The following is a 22,238-nucleotide window of genomic DNA, read 5'->3' as shown; positions in this document are numbered from 1 at the left end:
TAAACCCTTAGTGAAAATGTTCACTTGTTATGAAAAGTGTACTTTTTGTAGTGCCAAAACCGACACAAATAAATATAGTATAAGCAAAGTGTCTGTTTTGTATAAATACATAAATCATTTCTTATTTCAAAAGATAAAATGTTGTCGTGGTATAATTTGCATATGAAAGTTTCCCTATAATAGTTATAAATCACATATGATTCCGTTGATAAAATACGTATAGTCAAAGTTTATATAACACACAATAATAATCGAGTGTTTTACTTGTATTCCCCCCCCCCCCCCCCCCTTTAAAAACATATAAAAGTACTCATAAAACATTTTAAAAGTGTGAATTATAGGGGTATGAACTGACTTGAAAGATCGGAGGAGGCGAGATGAAAACCGGATAGAATTTCGACTCGAGAAAGCGGATTTCCTCGGGATTCTCGGGAATCTCGGGAGCACAAACGACCTTCGGGACTTGAGCAAAGTGATCGGGGCTTCGGGGTAGCACGAGCACGGAAAACGAGGCAAGAACGCTAGAGAAATGAGAGAAATGGTGCCCTTTCTTCGGAACCCTTGCATCCCTTTTATAGGGGCTGGGAACTGCCTCGGTACGTTGGGCGTACGCGTGCGTCAAGCATGACTGAATCCTCGACTGCCTCGGAGCTCGGATGGGACAGGGCATAGCCTCGCATAGGGTGCGATGTGGACGATCCGAGGCCAAGGCCTCGAATACGCTGGGCGTACTCGCGTGACTTAGCCATCGGATAATACCGAAGATTTCAATAGAAAAATATATATTTATTATTTAATAAACTTCAAAAATTCGTATCTTCTTCATACGAACTCCGTTTTCGACGTTCTTTATATCCACACATAGGTGAGACCATATTCTACAACTTTCATTTAGATCCCGTCGGCAAATTTTGAAACTATTTTTATTATTTATTTTTTAAAGGTCGCGGTAAGAAAATTTCTTTAAAAATTCATAACTTCATTATCTAACGTCTGTTTTCGCCAGACTTTTTACCGCTGAAATACCGTTGTCGAGACCTTCGATTCTCGTTTAGGTCATTCCGGCCAAAAGTCGCTCGATCTCCGATTCGAGTTTTTAGCCGTCTGCCGTTAAGCCGAACTTGGAAAATTTCTAACTTTCTTATACGAAGTCGGATTTGGACGTTCTTTTTACGTACGATCACGGTTTAATGACATCTAACATAATAGGTAATTTAATTAGTATTTTTGGATATTTTATTTTCGAAGTAAATTTTATTATAACGAACGTGGTTACAATACTTGAATTTTTAGGTCGTTTACATATAGTTGAAATATCGGGTTGTCACATCATCCCCCCTGTTAGAGGAAATTTCGTCCCGAAATTTAAAGTAAGAAAGATACAAGTGAATCAGAGAAAAAGATGCGGGTACTTTTGTTTGATCTGATCTTCACGTTCCTATGTAAATTCAGGTCCTCACTTGGCGTTCCAACAGACTTTCACGATGGGTATGTGACTTTGTTTCGTTTGTTTGACCTCTCGGTCCATGATTTCTACCTGTTCACCATGAAGTTGAGGCTCTCGTTGATCTTGATCTCGTTGAGTGGGATAACAAGAGTCTCATCGAACAGACACTTTTTCAAATTCGATATGTGGAAGGTTGGGTGTATGTTACTAAGTTCCTGTGGTAGATTAAGCTTGTAAGCTACAGGGCCGATTCTGGCGAGAATCTCGAAAGGCCCTATGTACCTTGGATTTAGCTTTCCACGCTTTCCAAAGCGTATTAAGCCTTTCCATGGTGAGACTTTCAATAGAACACGGTCTCCTACTTGGAATTCCAAAGGTTTTCTCCGTTGGTCAGCGTAGCTTTTCTGTCGGTCTCTAGATGCTTTCAACCGTTCACGAATCTGAATGATCTTCTCTGTCGTTTCTCGTATGATTTCCGGACCGGTGAGAGTGTTTTCAGTATCTCGTCCTTTAGCTAGTCGTGTGTCGCCCACTTCGGTCCAACACAGAGGGGATCTGCACTTGTGCCCATAGAGGGCTTCAAATGGAGCAGTCTTTATGCTCGTATGATAACTATTGTTGTATGAAAATTCGACAAGAGGTAAATAGATATCCCATGCCTTTCCAAAGTCAATCACACAGGCTCTCAGCATATCTTCCAAAGTTTGTATCGTTCTCTCACTTTGCCCGTCTGTTTGTGGATGGTAGGCTGTACTCATGTCTAATCTAGTCCCTAGGGAACTTTGTAGTGATTGCCAGAACCTTGATGTAAATCTACTATCTCTATCGGAGATAATGGACATCGGAACCCCATGCAATTGTACTATTTCCCTTATGTAAGTTCTTGTAAGCCTTTCCATCTTGTCAGTCTCCTTGATGGGTAGAAAATGCGCGGATTTGGTCAATTTGTCGACGATGACCCATATGGTATCAAGTCCATCCGTTGTCTTGGGCTACTTGGTTATGAAATCCATAGTAATCCGTTCCCATTTCCATTCCAGTATCTCTGGTTGTTGTAGTAATCCTGAAGGTTTCTGGTACTCGACCTTAACCTTATCGCAAGTAAGACATTTACTTACAAAGGTAGCAATCTCTGCCTTCATGTTAGGCCACCATTACAGTTTCTTAAGATCCAAATACATTTTATCTGAACCTGGGTGAACGGAATACCTCGTGTTGTGCGCTTCAGTCATGACCACATCCCTGAAACCACCATGTCTTGGTGTCCAGATACGGTCCATGAGATAATAGGCTCCGCCACCCTTGATTTCTACATTCTTTTCCATTCCTCTCAGGGATTCACCTGTCACATGCTCGGGTTGTAAAGCTTCCCGTTGAGCCTCCTTAATTTGTGTGGATAAGTGGGAATGGATGGTCATATTCAGAGATTTCACTCTCCGACCAGTGTATTCTTTTCGACTGAGGGCATCAGCTACTACATTGGCCTTGCCAGGATGATAACGAATCTCGCATTCGTAATCATTGAGTAACTCGACCCATCGTCGTTGTCGTATGTTGAGCTTCTTCTGATCGAAAATGTGTTGAAGGCTCTTGTGGTCGGTGTAAATAGTACTCTTCGTTCCGTACAGGTAGTGTCTCCATATCTTTAAAGCAAATACCACTACTCCTAACTTAAGATTGTGTGTTGTATAGTTTACTTCGTGTGTCTTAAGCTGACAGGAGGCATAAGCAATAACCTTCCCTCGTTGCATAAGAACACAACCAAGCCTTTGATTCGATGCATCGGAATACACTACAAAATCTTCTATCCCTTCGGGGAGGGATAGTATTGGTGCGGTGCATAAGGCTTGTTTCAGTGTTTGGAATGCCTTCTCTTGTTTTGCTTCCCAGGCAAAGACCACGCCTTTCTGGGTTAATGTAGTAAGAGGTTTCGCGATGCTAGAGAAGTTCTTTATGAATCTGTGATAGTAGCCAACTAGACCTAAAAATTGACAAATCTTTGTAGGTGTCTTTGGTGCCGACCAGTTCTTAATGGCCTTAATTTTAGAGGGGTCCACATGTATCCCTTTTTCGCTAAGAATGTGGCCCAAAAATTTGACTCTTCGAATCCAAAATTCAAATTTAGAGAACTTCGCATAGAGCTTCTCTGATCGTAGTGTTTCTAAGACTCTTCGTAGGTGCTGACTATGTTCTTCCTTACTTCGGGAGTAGATAAGTATATCATCGATGAATACGATGACGAACTGATCCAAGGAAGGACGACACACTCTATTCATTAGGTCCATGAATACTGCTGGTGCGTTGGTTAATCCGAACGGCATCACTACAAATTCGTAGTGTCCATAATGGGTTCGAAAGGCTGTCTTGGGAACATCTTCCTCCAACACTCGTAATTGGTGATATCCGGATCATAGATCTATTTTCGAGAAGTAGCTCGCTCCTTGAAGTTGATCAAATAGGTCGTCAATGCGGGGAAGAGGGTAACGATTTTTGACAGTGAGTTTGTTTAGCTCCCGGTAGTCGATGCACATCCGGAACGATCCGTCTTTCTTCTTCACAAACAAGACCGGTGCTCCCCATGGTGAGAAACTTGGTCTAATGAATCCTTTTTGGTGGAGTTCTTTAAGCTGACTGGAAAGTTCTTGCATCTTTGTTGGTGCCAGACGATAAGGCGATTTTGCTACAGGGGTAGCCCCTGGAATTAAATCGATTCTGAACTCGACTTGGCGTTGTGGTGGTAATCCCGGTAGTTCTTCTGGGAAGATATCGGGGAAGTCACGTATCTCTGGAATGCTGTTTATATCCTTTATTTCCTGACTCGTATCAACGATGTGTGCAAGAAATGCCTGATAATCCTTCCGTAAACACTTTCGAGCTTGGATGCACGAAATGATGCGAAGGTTTGTACTTGATTTGTCGCCGTAAATCACTAATGTTTCATTGTTAGGTAGATTTAGACGAACGTCTTTTTCAAAGCACATGATGTCGGCACGAAGAGGACTTAACCAATCCATGCCAACTATAACGTCGAAACTTTTTATTTGGACTGGCATGAGGTTGATTGGGAAAGAGTGACCGTCTAAAGTTAATGTACAACCCATGTATATGCAATTAGTGTTTTCCGTTTTTCCATTTGCCATTTCTACAATGAATGATTCTTCTAACATGCTAGGTTTACGTTTAAGTAAGTGAATAATGTTTTGGCTCACAAAGCTTCTCTCTGCTCCGCTCTCGAATAGGATGCATGCATATGAATTATTGAGAAGAAACGTACCAGCAACTACTGTAGGATCAACTATGGCTTCCTCGTGACCAATAGCTAATACTCGTCCCACTCCGCCAGTATTTGCTGCCTTTGGGCAGTTTCTTTTGTAGTGGCCCACCTCGCCACAACCGTAGCATGCTTGGCCTACACCAGCATTGGGAACTTGAGTGATCGGCTTTACGAGGGCCTTGCAGAAACGGACAGTGTGTCCTTTTCTGTTGCAGTTGGAGCACTGCATTTCCCGACAAGGTCCATGGTGGTGGTAATTACACTTGGTGCACTTTGGGAGGTTGCCCACATAAGGCTTTGTTGGGTAGAGATTTGTAGGAACTGTAGTAGGTACCGTCGTAGCGTTTACGGCAACCAATTGTTGTTTCTTCTAGGATTCTTGGGAAGACCCACTCTTCCCCTTATTCCACCATCTCTTGTTGTTGTTGTTGTTATTGTTGTTTCCCTTTTGTGGTTCTGGTGCAGAAGTTGTTGAGTTTTGATGATTTCTGTGATCAATAAGCGATTGTGCCAGCTCTTTGGCACTTTCAAAAGTGTTAGGTTTTGAAGCTAACACGCTTGACTGAATTTGGGGCAACAGTCCCTAAATGTACCGCTCTATTTTCTTGCTCTCGGGAGCAATCATATCTGGGCAAAGGATTGCCAGATCGCAGAATCTGTTGGTATAAGTTGCTATGTCGGTACCAATCATTCCCAGAGTCCAGAGTTTGTGATCGAGTTTTTGAATCTCTCCTCGTGGACAGTACTCCCTCATCAGCATGATTTTCAAGCTCTCCCAGCTTATTGATTTTGCCACTATCAGGGTAAGTACCTTAACGTGGCCATTACACCAAGTTAAAGCCCTATCAGTAAGTGTGTAGGTTACAAACTTGACTTTGCTGTGCTCGGGGTAGGAGCAGATTTCAAATACTGATTCCGTCCTTTCAATCCACTACCTTAATATCATCACACCACCCGTTCCATTAAACATTCGGGGCTTAGCATTCGTAAAGTCTTTATAAGTGCACTCCCGGGGTTTCCCATGACTATCACCATGGTTGGAAGGATGTACGACAATTCTTGAACCAGTAGTAACAGGGGTATTGATCTGTGACATGGCAGCTGCTACAGCTGCGGTGACTGCTGCCTGGAACATGACAACATCAAATTGAGGAGGTGGAGGTGGTGGTGGTATTGATGCTTCCCCACCGTTGTTTCGTCTCGGATTTCTACACGGAGGCGTCCTTCAACTAAACATTGAAAAGACAAGGGTAAGAAGTCCATAGTATAGAAAATGTATGTGTCTCATGAACTAAATTGTTATAGTTCAACAACAGATGATAGTATGAGTCTTAAAGATAGAAGAACGAAGGTTATTCGTAAATCCGAATATATGAACAAGCGTATGGTTTTTCCATAATATTTTAAAGAATGAACTAGATACTCAACGTAGTAGTAATAGCGTATGAAGTATATTAATATAATAGATGATACAACGATCACGAAAATTTGAACCTTAAGAGGGTCTCCGATTACAAGAATTTTAAGGAAGTAAAACCTTTTAGCCGAAGTCCTATCTTATAACAAAATTTGAGGTTTTCGCAAGTACTACTTGCGACGTGTGTTGCGCTTGGAGCTTGACTCCACATCCGATTGCTTTGACTCCATAAGACGCCTATCGAAGGAGGCTTGTTGTTCCCTCAACTCTGCGAGGGCTACATTCATTTGTGTTTGGAATGCATCGGCGCGGAGGTGGGTGTCATTCTGCAACATATCCAGATGACGGATATTGGCCGCGTGAACTTGTACTTCCACGTTGACTTCGCGGATTCGATTTGCTTCGACCCCCGATTGGTAGGACTGGTTGGCCACTTTACCTACCATGACCGGAAGCGCTCGGTCGGTTGAACCTCCATCCCTAATGTCGTAGAAGTCTTGACACATACCGTAGGGAGAGCGTATCCCTTGTTGTTGGCTCCAGTGGATGAGGTGACTTCCCCAAACGAGAGTCGGTCCTTGGAAGTTCCTCCTAATGGCTAGAGGGTTTACTACTTCTGGTTCTGAATCTGTACCAGAGTCGTCCCCTCCATCCAACTCGATAGGTTCTTCATCCTCTTTCGGATCCTCCTGTGCCCATCCTCCGTTGCCTTGGTTCGGGTAGTAGGGGTCCCTTTGCGGGTGAAATCCAGCCATTTGACTATACGAGAATAGGGTTATAAGATTTGAACAAAACTTGAGAACATGTAATACTAATTAATCTATTGTATGCACCAAATACTCATATAGTATTTAAATTGTACGTTTGATACTAGTGTCTATTTTTTGTAAGTTTTGACTTGTTGCTCACTACGATCATTCCTCGATATACGTTAGTCTAATTTCGGATAAACAAAGTTGATCAGGCTATATTCGTCCCAAATTTGATTACATATCTCGAGAACTAATCGTAGTGTCCAACTTGTCTTAATACTTTTGTATAGTTCTCATCATGAAAATATGTTGTTGTATGCATGTTATTTTGGATTTTCATGACCTAAAATAATCCATTTAAATGAAATAAGGATTTTAGGTATGAAAACTTTTGTTAGAGACTTTGAGTCCCTAAGCATTTATAGTTTGCATATCTTATGAGGTTCGATATACTTAGTTCACTATAAACATTGCTCTGATACCAATCTATCACACCCCCAAACCGGAACGGCGGAAACGTTCGGGGGCGGATGACTTCATGTGGTAACGTAACAAATGAATACATAGTAAAGAAAGTAATACAATCATCATATATATAATTGAAAGTTTACATTGTTTAAAAGAGTACATGTTCAAAACCAATTACAATATGATGTCAAAATATGAAATTGAACTAATGCCGCAACGTTCCTTCTTCAAAAGCTGTTTAGTACCTGTAATTACTGAGTCTCTGGGACATACAAGTAGTTTTGAAAGAGTAGATCAGCATTTAAGCTGGTGAGGTTCACAAGCATTTAATGATAGTATTTGTATGATAATGAAATGGTTCGTTTTTGTTTGTTAGTCTCTAGAAAATCCCATATTTCCTACTGGTATAAATGTAGCCTTAAATCAATACCAATATATGTTAAAAAGTTGATGTTTTTCCATCTATGAGTAGTGGTTAGAAGTTTCAAACTTATATCACACTTGGGTTTTTCATGCATAAAATAAATGAACTTATGTAAGTATAAAACCTCCAATATATCTGAAAACCCCCGTAAATCAATGTGTTTTTAATACTCTATGTGAGTTTTATAACCATGCTATTGACAAGGAATGCCTATACACAACGTTCTTCAGGCGTTGGAATGTTCTGATGTTTGTCACCCCAAATGGTGTAGTGTAGCTAACAGTCAGGGCGCGGGGTTGTCAAGCTCGTATAGATCTATACACAAACACCATGCTCCCCCTCCAAGAGATTCTGGTATATAATACAGGACTTGAAATGTGTACTCGTGTGTACGTGAAGTTTAATGTCTCACAAATCTTAGTATAAAACATATTTACGTGTGAAAATGTTCGTTTGTTATTGTATATGAAAGTAGCTTCTTGAAATAGTATTTCCATGTATGTAAAAGTTCGTAGTATTCTCGTAAAACTATACCTATTATAGTTTCCTAAAAGTGTGTTTCGTTTGTATAATAAACCCTTAGTGAAAATGTTCACTTGTTATGAAAAGTGTACTTTTTGTAGTGCCAAAACCGACACAAATAAATATAGTATAAGCAAAGTGCCTGTTTTGTATAAATACATAAATCATTTCTTATTTCAAAAGATAAAATGTTGTCGTGGTATAATTTGCATATGAAAAATTCCCTATAATAATTATAAATCACATATGATTCCGTTGATAAAATACGTAGAGTGAAAGTTTATATAACACACAATAATAATCAAGTGTTTTATTTGTATCCCCCCCCCCCTTAAAAGCATATAAAAGTACTGATAAAACATTTAAAAGTGTGAATTATAGGGGTATGAACTCACTTGAAAGATCGGAGGAGGCGGGATGAAAACTGAACAAAATTTCGACTTGAGAAAGCGGATTTCCTCGGGAGCACAAACGACCTTCGGGATTTGAGCAAAGTGATCGGGGCTTCGGGGTAGCACGAGCACAGAAAACGAGGCAAGAACACAAGAGAAATGAGAGAAATGGTGCCCTTTCTTTAGAACCCTCGCATCCCTTTTATAGGGGCTGGGAACTGCCTCGGTACGCTGGGCGTACGCGTGCGTCACGCATGACCGAATCCTCGACTCCCTCAGAGCTCGGATGGGACGGGGCATAGCCTCGCATAGAGCGCGACGTGGGCGATCCGAGGCCAAGGCCTCGAGTACGCTGGGCATAACCGTGTACGTTGGGCGTACTCGCGTGGCTCAGCCATCGGATAATACCGAAGATTTCAATAAAAAAATATATATCTATTATTTAATAAACTTCAAAAATTTATATCTTCTTTATACGAACTCCATTTTCGACATTCTTTATATCCACGCGTAGGTGAGACCATACTTTACAAATTTCGTTTAGATCCCGTCGGCAAATTTTGAAATTATTTTTATTATTTATTTTTAAAAGGTTGCGGTAAGAAAATTTCTTTAAAAATTCATAACTTCATTATCTGACGTCTGTTTTTGCCAGACTTTTTACCGCTGAAATACCGTTGTCGAGACCTTCGATTCTCGTTTAGGTCATTCCGGCCAAAAGTCGCTCGATCCCCGATTCGAGTTTTTAGCCGTCTGCCGTTAAGCCGAACTTGGAAAATTTCTAACTTTCTTATACGAAATCGGATTTGGGCGTTCTTTTTACATACGATCACAGTTTAATGACATCTAACATAATAGGTAATTTAATTAGTGATTTTTGAATATTTTATTTTCGAAGTAAATTTTATTATAACGAACGTGGTTATAATACTTGACTTTTTAGGTCGTTTACATATAGTTGAAATATCGGGTTGTCACATTTAGTAGAAAGACGCAAGATATAGGTAGCTGAAGGATTCGAAACTGATAATGCGCCCTTTTGAACTTGAAGTTAGGAGAATTAAATGGAAATTCATACGACAATTCAATTTTGCATGACAAAATCAAGAAAAATTGAGATAAAAAAGGAAAAATAAGGAATCGGTTAAAAGCTATTTTATGTATTGCATTTGATATTTGTATATGTTGTATTATTGTTTGTATAATCTAATCTAATTGGAATTAAGTTTAAAATTTAAATTATTTTATTGGTGGGTACTTGTACTATTAGCTTATTGGTTTGTACGTTTTAAAAAAATAATATTATTATATTCAATATAATTTTAAAAATAGTTAGATTTCTTTTATAAGATAGTAAATTCCTTAACTTCCTTGTACTATTCTTATTTTGTTTTTTATAGTTTTTGATATACATTGAACTATATGTTGATTAGTATAGTGGATAACTTAGTATACCAAACAAATGTACAGTTCTATTATGATTTTTTAAAAGATTTTTGTTTAATGAATATATATATATATATATATATATATATATATATATATATATATATATATATATATATATATATATATATATATATATATATATATAGTAGGATCAAATGAGAACGCTAAAAAGGTTGAGAACGCAAGAACAAAGTATATTTATTTATGATTCCATGTATTCATTTGTGGATGAATGATAAAGTTTTACACCTTTAATTTCAACCGAAGAGAAAAAACATATTCATATTGATTGTGCGTAAAAATTTATCATTTCTCTACAAATGAATACATGGAATCACAAATGTATATATTTGTTCTCGCGTTCTCAATATATTAAGTGTTTTCATTTGATCATTTCCATATATATATATATATATTACATGTAATAACCATCCACTTACTAGTAAAGAAGACAAGTTACACAACACAAAGTAAACTCTTAATTACATTTTTGATTATTTTACCCTTTCGGTATTTGTTGTCCCGATTTGAGTGGTTATTCAATGTTATGTAACTGGATTTCTGATTTTTTTAAGGCATCCCAAATGAAAAACACAAGGTTAGCAATCTAATTTGTCTATTGTCTTTATTTATTGGTTTTGAATGTGTTTATGAAATCTGTTTGGATGTGTTTAACTAAATGCTTGTGTTGTTTGTTATACATATTTAGTTTTATATGTCATCCATTCGTGTAAAATAACATCTTAATTTTAATTATTTCCATTATTGTTACTTTTTTGTTTGCTGTTATTGTCTTTTTTGCTGTTTGAAAGTAAAGGAAACATAGTAAAATTATTACTAAAAAATATGTAATACTTTAACATTTATATTAAAAAAAAAGGGAATAAGACTAATTAAGGTAATTAACTTTTCGGTTTGTTCACATATAGGTAACTATCTTTTTTTTGTACACATCTAGGTAACAAACTTTTTGAAACTGTTCACATATAACCATTATGACCTGCTATAGCAGGTTATCTCCGGCTACAGTAGGTCATAATGGTTACATGTGAACACTTTCAACAAGTTCGTTACCTAGATCTGTACAAAAGAAAAATAATTACCCAAATATGAACAAAACCAAAAGTAAGAGTAAATTACACGAATGGTCCCTGTGGTTTGGGGGAATTTATGTGTCTGGTCCCTAACTTATTTTTTTAATTCGGATGGTCCCTACTGTTTTGTTTTGTTGCGTTTGGTCCATGTCTTACCTAAAAATACTAGTGTGTCCTTATTAATTTAATTTTTTAAAATTAATTTCTTTATTTATGTATTTTTTTTATATGTTTAAAAAAAACTAATAGACCTCACATATCTGTATCTCCTTACCATCCTATCTTTCATTATCCTAAACTTTTATTTCTTTTTCATATTTAATGACAATGAAGTCTTCACCATCTATTCTTTTTCGGTCCTTCAACTTCAGCGAACCAACACCACAACCCAATAAAGTGAAGAGACTGTGGGTTATGGTGTTTGTTCGCCAGAGTTGAAGGACCAAAAAAAGGATGGTGAATACTTCCATGTCACTAAAGATTGAAAGAAAATAGAGGTTGAAGAAGATGTGAGATGGGATGGTGACCTGTGGGACCCAAATTAAATTTCTCAAATGTGGTTTCAGATTTACGGTGAGGAGATACAGATATGTGGGGTCTATTGATTTTTTTAAACATATAAAAAAACATAAATAAGAAAATTAATTAAAAAAAATAAATTAATAAGGGCATAATAGTCTTTTTAGGTAAGACAGGGACTAAGCGCGCAACAAAAATAAACAGTAGAGACCATCCGAGTTAAAAAGAATAAGTTAGGGACCAAATGCACAAATTCCTCTATACCATAGGGACCATTCATGTAATTTACTCTTACTTTTGGTTTTGTTCATATTTAGGTAACTATTTTTTTTTTACACATCTAGGTAACGAACTTGATGAAACTATTCACATATAACCATTATAACCTACTGTAGCTGGATGTAACCTGCTACAGCAGGTTATAATGGTCATATGTGAACAATTCTAAAAAGTTTGTTACCTAGATGTGTACAAAAAAAAGATAGTTACCTATATGTGAAAAACCCGAAAAATTAATTACCTTAACAAGTCTTATTCCCTAAAAAAAAAACCTATCTATTACACAATCTCACACCTAGTTATTGTATTAACGATGGTGTTTGTAATCAGCATTAGTATATAGTTATTCATATGAACAAAACAATATTGTAGAGTCTATTTTAATCAATTTTAAATATGTATCCATTTTAACCTTGTAACAAATTTATTATGGGGTTAAATAGACATTTCATATTTTTCTAATTTAAGTTTTATTTACGACAATATTCAAAAACGTTTAATTTTAGGAGCAATTAATTCAATACTGTAATCAGAAACAATATATTGTCTCATATCTTATTATACGATGTAGATATAGATTAATTAAACCACTTATTTATGCAATAATGCTTTATTTTTTCATTAATTTAATTATGTAACAATGCTTTATCATTTACCAATGTGCGCTACATTGTTCGGCTTTTTCACCACTACGTAATTGACACAAATTTATATATAACCATGTTGTAACTCATTATCGATGTGGCCCTTTTGACCCCTCAAAAAAGCATCACATATTTCTTACAAAAACCACTTTGTTGAACCGATTAAAGCAAAAAAAGAATATTGTTTCATAAATGTGCATTTAATCATTTTTTAAACCCAAAATGATCATCCTTAAGAGAAAAATCTTGATGATATTAAGAAAACCCCATAGATTCTATAGAACAAAAACATTATAATTAAGCAAGAATCTCTCAATTAAGTGGGAAGGGCATAGAATAAAAGTTCAAATCAACAACAGAATGAAGGCATATATACTTGGAAGAGGTAACACTCTTTCAAGCACATCTTATATAAATCTTTAATAGAGAAATTTAAAAGATTTACATGTCTCTAACATAATGAGCAACCACAACAATATCAATACTCAAGAGTCGTTGCGACTTGCCAACGATGCAAATGCATAGTACAACAACGACGATAGGGACTCATTTTTGGACATTATATCTCCACCATCGCGCCTTTTTCCTCATATCCTGGTTACTATTCTTGTCTAACATATCCGTAGAGAAATATTTTAGTGAAATTGGTATCTCATTGTTTTCTTTCGTTCTTGTAGAAATATTTTGTTTGGGTGAACATGATTCAAATTTTGACACCTCTATGTTATTATTAGCAAATCCGAATCATTTTTGTACGAATTAGTGTTTGGTATTTGAGTTGAATGCTTTGGATAGGCATCCTACGTGATGTAACTTGGATAGAATAGGGGTTGATCTTGAGTCATTGCTTTGTCCGTGTTGTGAAGTGGAACAAGAGGAGAGGAATCATTTGTTTTTCGAGTGTAACGTTGAACGTCTACTTTGGCTTAAAGTTGCTAAGTGGGTGGATAAGTCAATTCCCACTTTTCGCGGAGTGACAGATTTTTTTATATGAATTATTGAGTCATTGTTTTGTCTGTGTTGTGAAGTGGAACAAGAGGAGATGAATCATCTGTTTTCCGAGTGTAACGTTGCACGTCTACTTTGGCTTAAAGTTGCTAAGTGGGTGGATAAGTCAATTCCCACTTTTCGTGGAGTGACAGATTCTTTTATATGAATTGATGGTATTTTGGTCGCTCGGTTCCAAAGGGTGATCATGGCATCAATTTGTGCTACTCTCATTTGAGTCTTATGGACATATTGAAACAATCTTGTTTTTGGCAACAACAAAAAGTACAAGAAAAAAGTTTATGTTTGATTCTATTGTGTTTTTTTTTTTTTTTTTTTTTTAATTATAACTGGTATTGAAATAGGAATCGTAAAGCTAGTAAAAATTGAAATGAGTGAATGCTTAATCCTCTGATGAACTAATTTGTTCTTGTTTGCTAGCTCTTTGCTAGCATTTTTATTTCATTCTAGCCGTTAAAAAAAACCACAACATATTAAAAAAAAACATCATCTTATAAGAAGCTCGACAAAAGAGTACAAATTACAAGTTACAAGTCATCTAAGAAGAATTTCACAAATTGGACCAAATTAACCTTGGTCCGTTATTTCTATGCTAGTATGCTTAACCCAATTAAATGAAAGGGAAAAGCTCATAAAAATATAATATATTTTCATTTAGTTCCTTAAAAAAGATATATTATATTTTAGTCTATTAAAACCTTTATTTTTTCCGAAAATCTTATTTAAATCTTTCTAAGCTTAAAAAGCCCTATCTATTTTAATCTAAGCATTAAAAAAATCATTATTATATTTTTTTAGTACATCAAAACCCTTATATTTTTTGAAATTTTTTAATCTAATAGATTGTTATCATTAATCATTGGAGAATCGTCTACCTTGCATTTTTGGTTATATAGGTATTACCGAATTCGAAGGCTTAAATTAGACATTTTAAAAAATTAAAGAGTTTTAACATACACAAAAATAATATAATGGTTTTTTAAGTATTTGATTAAAATATGTTGAGCTTTTTTTTCTAAGTTTTTCCCTAAATGAAAAAATTGTTTGTATTTATAAGGGTAACCAGTAAAGAAATTTCGATTTTTTTAGTTTTCTTAATTTCATTCTTTAGCCAATGTGTATTTTTATATTCCATGAGATGGAGTGAAATAACATAGTTTCTTATCGATGCAATATTTATTGACACAAATATAATTTCATCTCATAAATTAATTAACATATTATTTTATAACAAAAAACTAATAATATATTTTATTGTATTCTTATTTAAGCTTTGATAAGTCTTTCTTACGTGTAATTAGTTCTATATTTTTAAATAAACGATTTGTTGTTTATATTTAAAATAATATCTAAAATAAACTTTATTTTGAAAGAACATATCTAAATTAAACTAAATACTAAACATATTGAAAAATCTACTAAGAACTCTTTATGGCCTCATAACTGATTTTTCATTATCTTTTTTTAGTCAATTATGGCCAAAAAACCGAAAAATATATTCATTTTGACAATTTTATCCGGTGAACAATTCATTCAACTTTCAAAAATTACACTTTAGATTTCAATTTTAAATTTTATTACAAATTTGGTCCAAAGATTATACTTTTTGCCTAGATTTCAAAATTTTGTTACAATTTCATCATAAATTTAGTTTTTTACACCTTTTTTTTCAAAATTTTGTTTCGATTATGTTATATTGCTTTATAAAATCATATTTATACAAAGACCTATCTTATAATAAATACAATTTTATACAAACATGTTTTTATAAAAAAATATATACAAATACATATTTTTAAAAAAATTATACAAACACATTCTTTTATTAAAAATATACATACATACACCTATTCCATAGTAAAAAATAGTTGTATTTATTTATGTGCACAAAAATAGGTTTGTATATATTTCGCTTTTATACAAGTGTATTTGTATATATATATTTTTTATGCATGCCTATTTTATAAAAAATACATTGTATACAAACACGATTTTATAAAAAAAGTATACTAATACACTTTTATAAAAAAAATGTATCGAAAGATGTTTTTATAAGAGACATATATACAACACCTATTTGTGCATATAAAACATAATTATATGCAAATATGTTTACTATAAAATAGGTGTTAGTATACATTAATTGATAAAAACGTGTTTGATTTTTTTTTTTTTATAAAAACGTGTTTGTATATCTTTATATAAAACACGTATGGGTATGCATTTTTTTTATAAAAATATGTTTATATACATTTTTAGGATAAATTTATAAATAAAATTTGAAATCTAAGCCAAAAGTATAAAATTTTGACTAACTTTGTAATAAAATTTAAAACTTGGGCCAAAGGTGTAAACTTTGGACCAAGTTTGTAATAAAATTTAAAATTTGGACCAAAAGTGTAAATTTTGGACTAAGTTCGTAATAAAAGTTAAATTCAATGCCAAAAATGTAATTTTTAAAAGTTGGATGACCTGTCGACCAAATAAAAGGGTCAAAATGAATATATTTTTCTGTTTTGAAAATCAATTGACTAAAAAAAATAATAATAAAGTCTAAAGCAGTTATGAAGTCTAAATATAAGAATTTTTGAAGATATTTTCTTTTTATATACAAAAAAAAAAAACTCATATGAAAATTCGGCCGAATTATGTATTCCAGTCAAACTTGATTGTTGGATGTAATGTCTAATTTCATTAACTTATTTACTACGTTGCTCTATTTATTATAGTACTTACTCATTGTATTTTATAAATCCAAATAAATCCAAGCTTATAAACATGTGTGGATAAATTATTTTAACATGTCACTTTTAAATCACCCGAATTAAACATAAATATTTCATTTTGCAGAATGAGAGTGTTTGTAACGATCCATGGTTGTGGTCGCTCAAGGATAGAATCTTCATTTTACCTTCCTCCATAATGAGGTGATCCCCTTTCTTATAGTCTCCCATACTCATCTTTTAATGACTTTTCCTTCTCTTTACTACTTGATATGGAAATATATTGAGGTCATATTTATATTTAGATTGTTTTACTTAAAAAGTTATATGATCATCATAGTAATATAGTTTTTTTAAATCGTATTTTCCATACAAATTGTTGAATGCAAATTTTTGCAGTTTTCCACAACCTCGAATGCATCTTGTGGTGTTGCTAAATAATTTGGCAAACCATACGGATTTGAGGTTAAGAGAAATGGATCGATCAGAAACACAAACACAACCACAAACACGTGATTCAAACAATCAAACACAAGCTTTAGAGAAGCTTAGGAAAGATATTTACAATCCTATTCGAAAGAAGATTATACAAAGGTTGGTTAGATTTTACTCTCAAAAGGATGGTGGAAAGACCACAAAAGAAGTATACAGGGAAGGTGATGATTATGATAATAAAAGATGTGTCATATGCTTAGAAGACTTCAAAGCAAAACAAGTGGTGATGGTGACACTATGTAATCATATGTTCCATGAGCAGTGTATCTTGCCTTGGGTGAGAAATCATGGTAGATGCATGATTTATAGGTTTTCTTTTTTGTGAAAGGATAAGAGAGTTATTTGAATAACCCTTAATAGAATTCTGATTATAGCATTGTACTTTAAAAAATCTACACATTTATAGAATTATACTTAAACTTTTCTTTTTTAAACCTAAATAACATCGTACATTAATTTTTTTCTTATTAAGAAATTATAATAATGTTGAAATATCTATCCAATCATTATAGTGAAAATTCCTTTATATTTATTGTTATAAATTATTCAAATAATAAGAGGAAATAAAATTATAATGCTTCAATAAACAAATCAATGAAAGAAAAGTACACTAACTACCAAATCTTGAATAAAATACACTAAACCTACAACCCCATCTATGTAAAAGAATGTGTATAGACACTGAATAAACAATTATTCTATCGAAATAATAATAATAATAATAAGTACTAGTTTTTAAAAAAATTAAAGTTTTTTAAGGATAACGGGACCCGTAATTTTCATCTTTAGATAAAGCAGGAGAGTCACTAGCTTCAACCATACTTTCAAGCATTAAAATAACTTCATTGGTGTCATCAAGATAATATTTTTCTTTTCTTGAAATTGAATTCTCGATTATTTCAAACATATCTTCAGTAGATCGATCATTACCCACACAAAGCACAAAATGAACTGGTTTCCCATTTTCATCCATTGATGTGAAGATCTTCTCCACAACAAGACCTTTACTTGCTTCCTGCAAGAAAAACAAAATAGGTCAATATTCAATACAATTTCAAAATGGATAACAGTAAAAAGTGAATTAGGACAAAGGAGGTGCCTGAGGTTTGACTTCAACAATATATTGACCACTTTTAACAACATGTTCATTTGCCAAAACACTTTCAAGATGATCAAGCATCTCTTTTGCTTGAGCAAATCGAAACCCTGGATATGCATCTCTATATTGCCAAACTAAAGCACTTTCTTTAGTTTCTATAGAAGATACATCAGTTAAATATGTATATATAGTTTCATCATAGGTTAACCATATCCATCCACCCAAAATCACCACACTGACCACACGTCTCCTACTCCACATCTTGACACCACCAGCATGCTTTTCTTGGGATCGGAATCAAAATCGAAATCGGAATCAGAATAGGGAATTCCTTCTTGGCATACGATGTATTCATACGGAGTTAAATTCATTCCACCCTCTTACAGATTTCACCACTACACATTCAGCTATGCTATAGTAAGCAACCCTTTCACCAACTGACAATGGTTTGTCTATGTAAATAATTAGTCGATACCCAAGTTTACTAAATTCTTCATTTATATGTTTACAACTTTCTTGTATTTCATCTTTTATTTCATCCAAATCTATGCCACCTTTACCCTTAGTTGGATTTGCAATTTGGACAAGAGCAACAGTTTCTCACCAATATGGATGTAGTTTCAGCATTTGTTCCATTGCTAAAAGCTTCAGATTAATGCCTTTGAAGATGTCTATGTCATGAACTCCCAGCAACACAGTTTTTTCTTCAAATTGTTGGTTGTGTTCTTTTGCTCTGGATTCTTTGTCAACAAGTTTCATCATGGATTCTGTGTGTCCCTTGTGGATTCCAAATGGCATTATCTTGATTCTGGCTGTTCTTCCGTAGTAATCTAATCCTATGTACCCTCTTTTTGATTGGTATTCAAATCCAAGCATCCGGCTTCACAAGGAAAGGAAATGACAGGCATAATAAAAGATGTGGAATCCGATTAGGCCTGAAATAAGTAGAGCTTTTAGGATTTCTTTTCTAGCAGGAAGTTTTTTGTAAATTTCTGAAGAATGGAATGGGCTATGGAGGAAGAACCCCATTCGTAAACGATTAAATTGTCTTCTCAAGAAATTAGGTAACACCATTAGATGATAATCATGGATCCAAACAAAATCATCTTCTGGAGTTATGATTTCGATTACTTTCTGGGAAAAGAATTTGTTTGCAGATGTAACGCTCGCAGATTCGGGCTAGTCAATTTAGAGATAATAAGCGTTAAAAATGAATTTTTGATAAAAGATTATTCAGAATAAATAATCTTAGCTAAGTTATAGTATATATCAGAAGGGCTTTGTACATATAAAGAACGCCGAAATCCGAGTTATAACGAAGAAGTTATGACCTTTCTAAGTTTTATGGCAAAACTGACACAACACCGGGAATCGTAAAAAGTGAATTTTTGATAAATTACTTTTTAGCCTTAGAAATCTAATTGAAAGTCATAGTATACGTTAAACCGAGAGCATAAAAAAAAGAATGTCCAAATTTGACTTAGTTTGAGGAAGTTACAATTTTTCTAAAATTTAGCATAGCAATGCATAACCCGTAAATTGAATTTTAGATCGATCATTTTTTAGCCGACACAACCTAAACGACAATTGAAGATCTCATTAATAGGAGCTCAACGATATAAAGACAGTTGAAAACGGACATCATATGAAAAAGTTATGAATTTTTAATGGATTTTAACTGTTTAAGTATTTTAAAATATAACTTTAAAAATAAAGTCAAAATTAGCCAATATAGACTAAACAGAAGTTGTAGATCCCGTCGATACCTAGGCGTGGATATAAAGAACGTCAAAAAAGAGCTCGTATGAAAAAGTTATGCATTTTAGAAGATAATTAGTTTTGGAGTAACCAGCGAGCGACACGTGGCACGATCTAGGCCACTGCTTCCTCACCATGGCTTGGCACCAGATGATGACACGTGGCCATGAACCCCCCGCGTTTGAACCGCACTCAGCCTATAAATAAAGGCGTAAATCACCCTAGAAACTCACACCTTTTCCATTCTTTCTCTCTCAAACACCCCTCTTAGCCGCTACCATTCCCTAGCACTTCCCGAGTGCTAGAGGCGAGTCCCAGAGCGACAGAAGGCTCGCATTATTATGAACTTATAAACAATACATATATTATAAAATATAATATACAAAGTGTTATTATAATATCTTTTAACTACTCACGGTATGGGGAATCTGGTTTGAAAAGATGCATAGGGCTGTTAGATTACAGAAGTGCTTAAATGCCAAAATGGTCATGGCTGGCCTACAATGTTTCATGTCTAGCTCCTGTTTTGTACATAGTAGTTGAAAATTATTGTTTAACACTTATAAAAAACATATCGCCTGTAAATAGTCGCTATAAATATTAGACTAAAATCTATCAGTAATGATACTAGGTTTTGTTAAAGGAAAATAGAATTGTTAGAAGCGAAGTGATGCCCGAATTTTGAATCATCACTTTAACAAGTGAATACACAGTCCCTTTCATGAACAAGATTTTAACACAAGTATTGATTAAAGTATTAATTGTATGCTTGTGTGTGAAACATTTGATATTGCTTGAAATACATATTAAGAGCAAATCTGATAATATATGATGATTTAGGATACAGAGTAAACCTAAATTAATTAAGAGCAATATTGGGTAGTATCTCCTTATGAGTACGAGTGAGTTATACATAAAGGGTAGAACATTAAAACTTGCCATTGATCTGAGAGAATGGATTAGACATAATCATTTGTCCTTAATCTGAGAGTATGGAGAGGACATAGTTAGTTGTCATTAACCCGGGAGCATGGATTAGACATAGTCAATTTTCCCTAGTCCAAGAGTATGGAATGGGCATAGTTATTGATCCGAAAGTATGTATTAGACATACCTGATCTGGGAGTATGGATTAGGTTAATAGTTTAATTTTAGATCTGAGAGTATAGATCATGTCGTTGTGAGGATTGACGGGGTGGGGGTAAAATTGCTTATACGAGGTGAAATTATATATATTGTGAGTCCTAAAACATATATATATATATATATATATATATATATATATATATATATATATATATATATATATATGATATAACATTGTGGGATTGAAATCCCTATATACTCACCAAGTTTCCCAGCCTGACTCACTCAGTTTATTTGTATCACAAGTGTCGATATGAAGTTACATTACAATGAGAGATTAAAGGAGATGTACATGATCAGTGTAAATGAATGTAAGGTATGTTTATGCTTATGTTTTTGTATTGACGATGACATCCTAATGTTTTTATATAAACAAAATACATTTCTTTAGAAATGCTTTTATAATATATTTATCATGTTTTTCTAGGAACAAATTCTGCAATATTATTCTTTAAAATGAATACTCTGATTTTTAAATAAGCATAAATAAAACTTTTAAAATGACCGCGAATTTGGGGATGTCATGGCATAGCCATAGGCTTCCCACATAGATCGATCAAATATACCTCCATGATCAGCTGAAATTAGTAACATGTAGTGAAATAGAGGCCACAACTGTTTCTTGCAAAACCTAGTATAGAACATGTCAATGAGGCTAGGAGGAAGAAAAGTTGGGATACAAATGAATCTTTATACAAGAGTTGAGCAACATCATCTTGTTCAATGCCATCAACATCGACATTCAAGGAGCCAACATATAGAACTTCCATATCATCAGGAAAACCATCTTCGAGTCGTAGAAGGAGAGAGTCATTATCCCAAGTAAAACTCCAAATTCTATTATCAGGTCTTCTTTTGGATTTTAGAGGCAATTGATTTGCAATTATAATGATTTTATCCATTGAAAGTGAAGAAGCGTTTTCAGATGCATCACTGCTTGCTGGTTCATCGTCAAATTCGTTGATAATTCCAAGAACATTCATAATCCTTGATAGCTTTTGTATTTCCCTTTCTCGCCCCATTATAGGGAAATGTTGAAACAATAACTTAAAGATCGATAGATTCAATAATAGGAAAGTGAATCAAATAATAAGAACAATGATCAAAGATGTGCCAAATGGTTAATATTATGAAAGCTTTAGAAGAGTTCAGTGATAACTTTTCTGTAAAAGCAATTTATGGCAATACCTTCGATTAACCCTAGAGCGATACATGCATGCATTATAAATTGTCTAACCCTAGCACCATAATGATGGCTGGATAGACCCAATCCTTTAATAAAGACTAAATACGTACACAATAAATTTGACACAACACAACAATTAACC

At 34.2% G+C, this 22,238-nt stretch overlaps 1 pseudogene; it reads right to left on the bottom strand.

The window, feature by feature from the left end:
• Positions 1 to 17,661: 17,661 nt before the first annotated feature.
• LOC145045640 (putative alpha,alpha-trehalose-phosphate synthase [UDP-forming] 7 pseudogene) lies at positions 17,662 to 21,938 on the bottom strand (annotated as a pseudogene).
• Between the last annotated feature and the right edge of the window lie 300 nt (positions 21,939 to 22,238).

The sequence above is a fragment of the Lactuca saligna genome, chromosome 5, assembly GCF_052625555.1.
Source record: "Lactuca saligna cultivar CGN05327 chromosome 5, ASM5262555v1, whole genome shotgun sequence".
Classification (NCBI taxonomy): Eukaryota; Viridiplantae; Streptophyta; class Magnoliopsida; order Asterales; family Asteraceae; genus Lactuca; species Lactuca saligna.
This window is presented reverse-complemented; position numbering and strand designations above follow the sequence as displayed.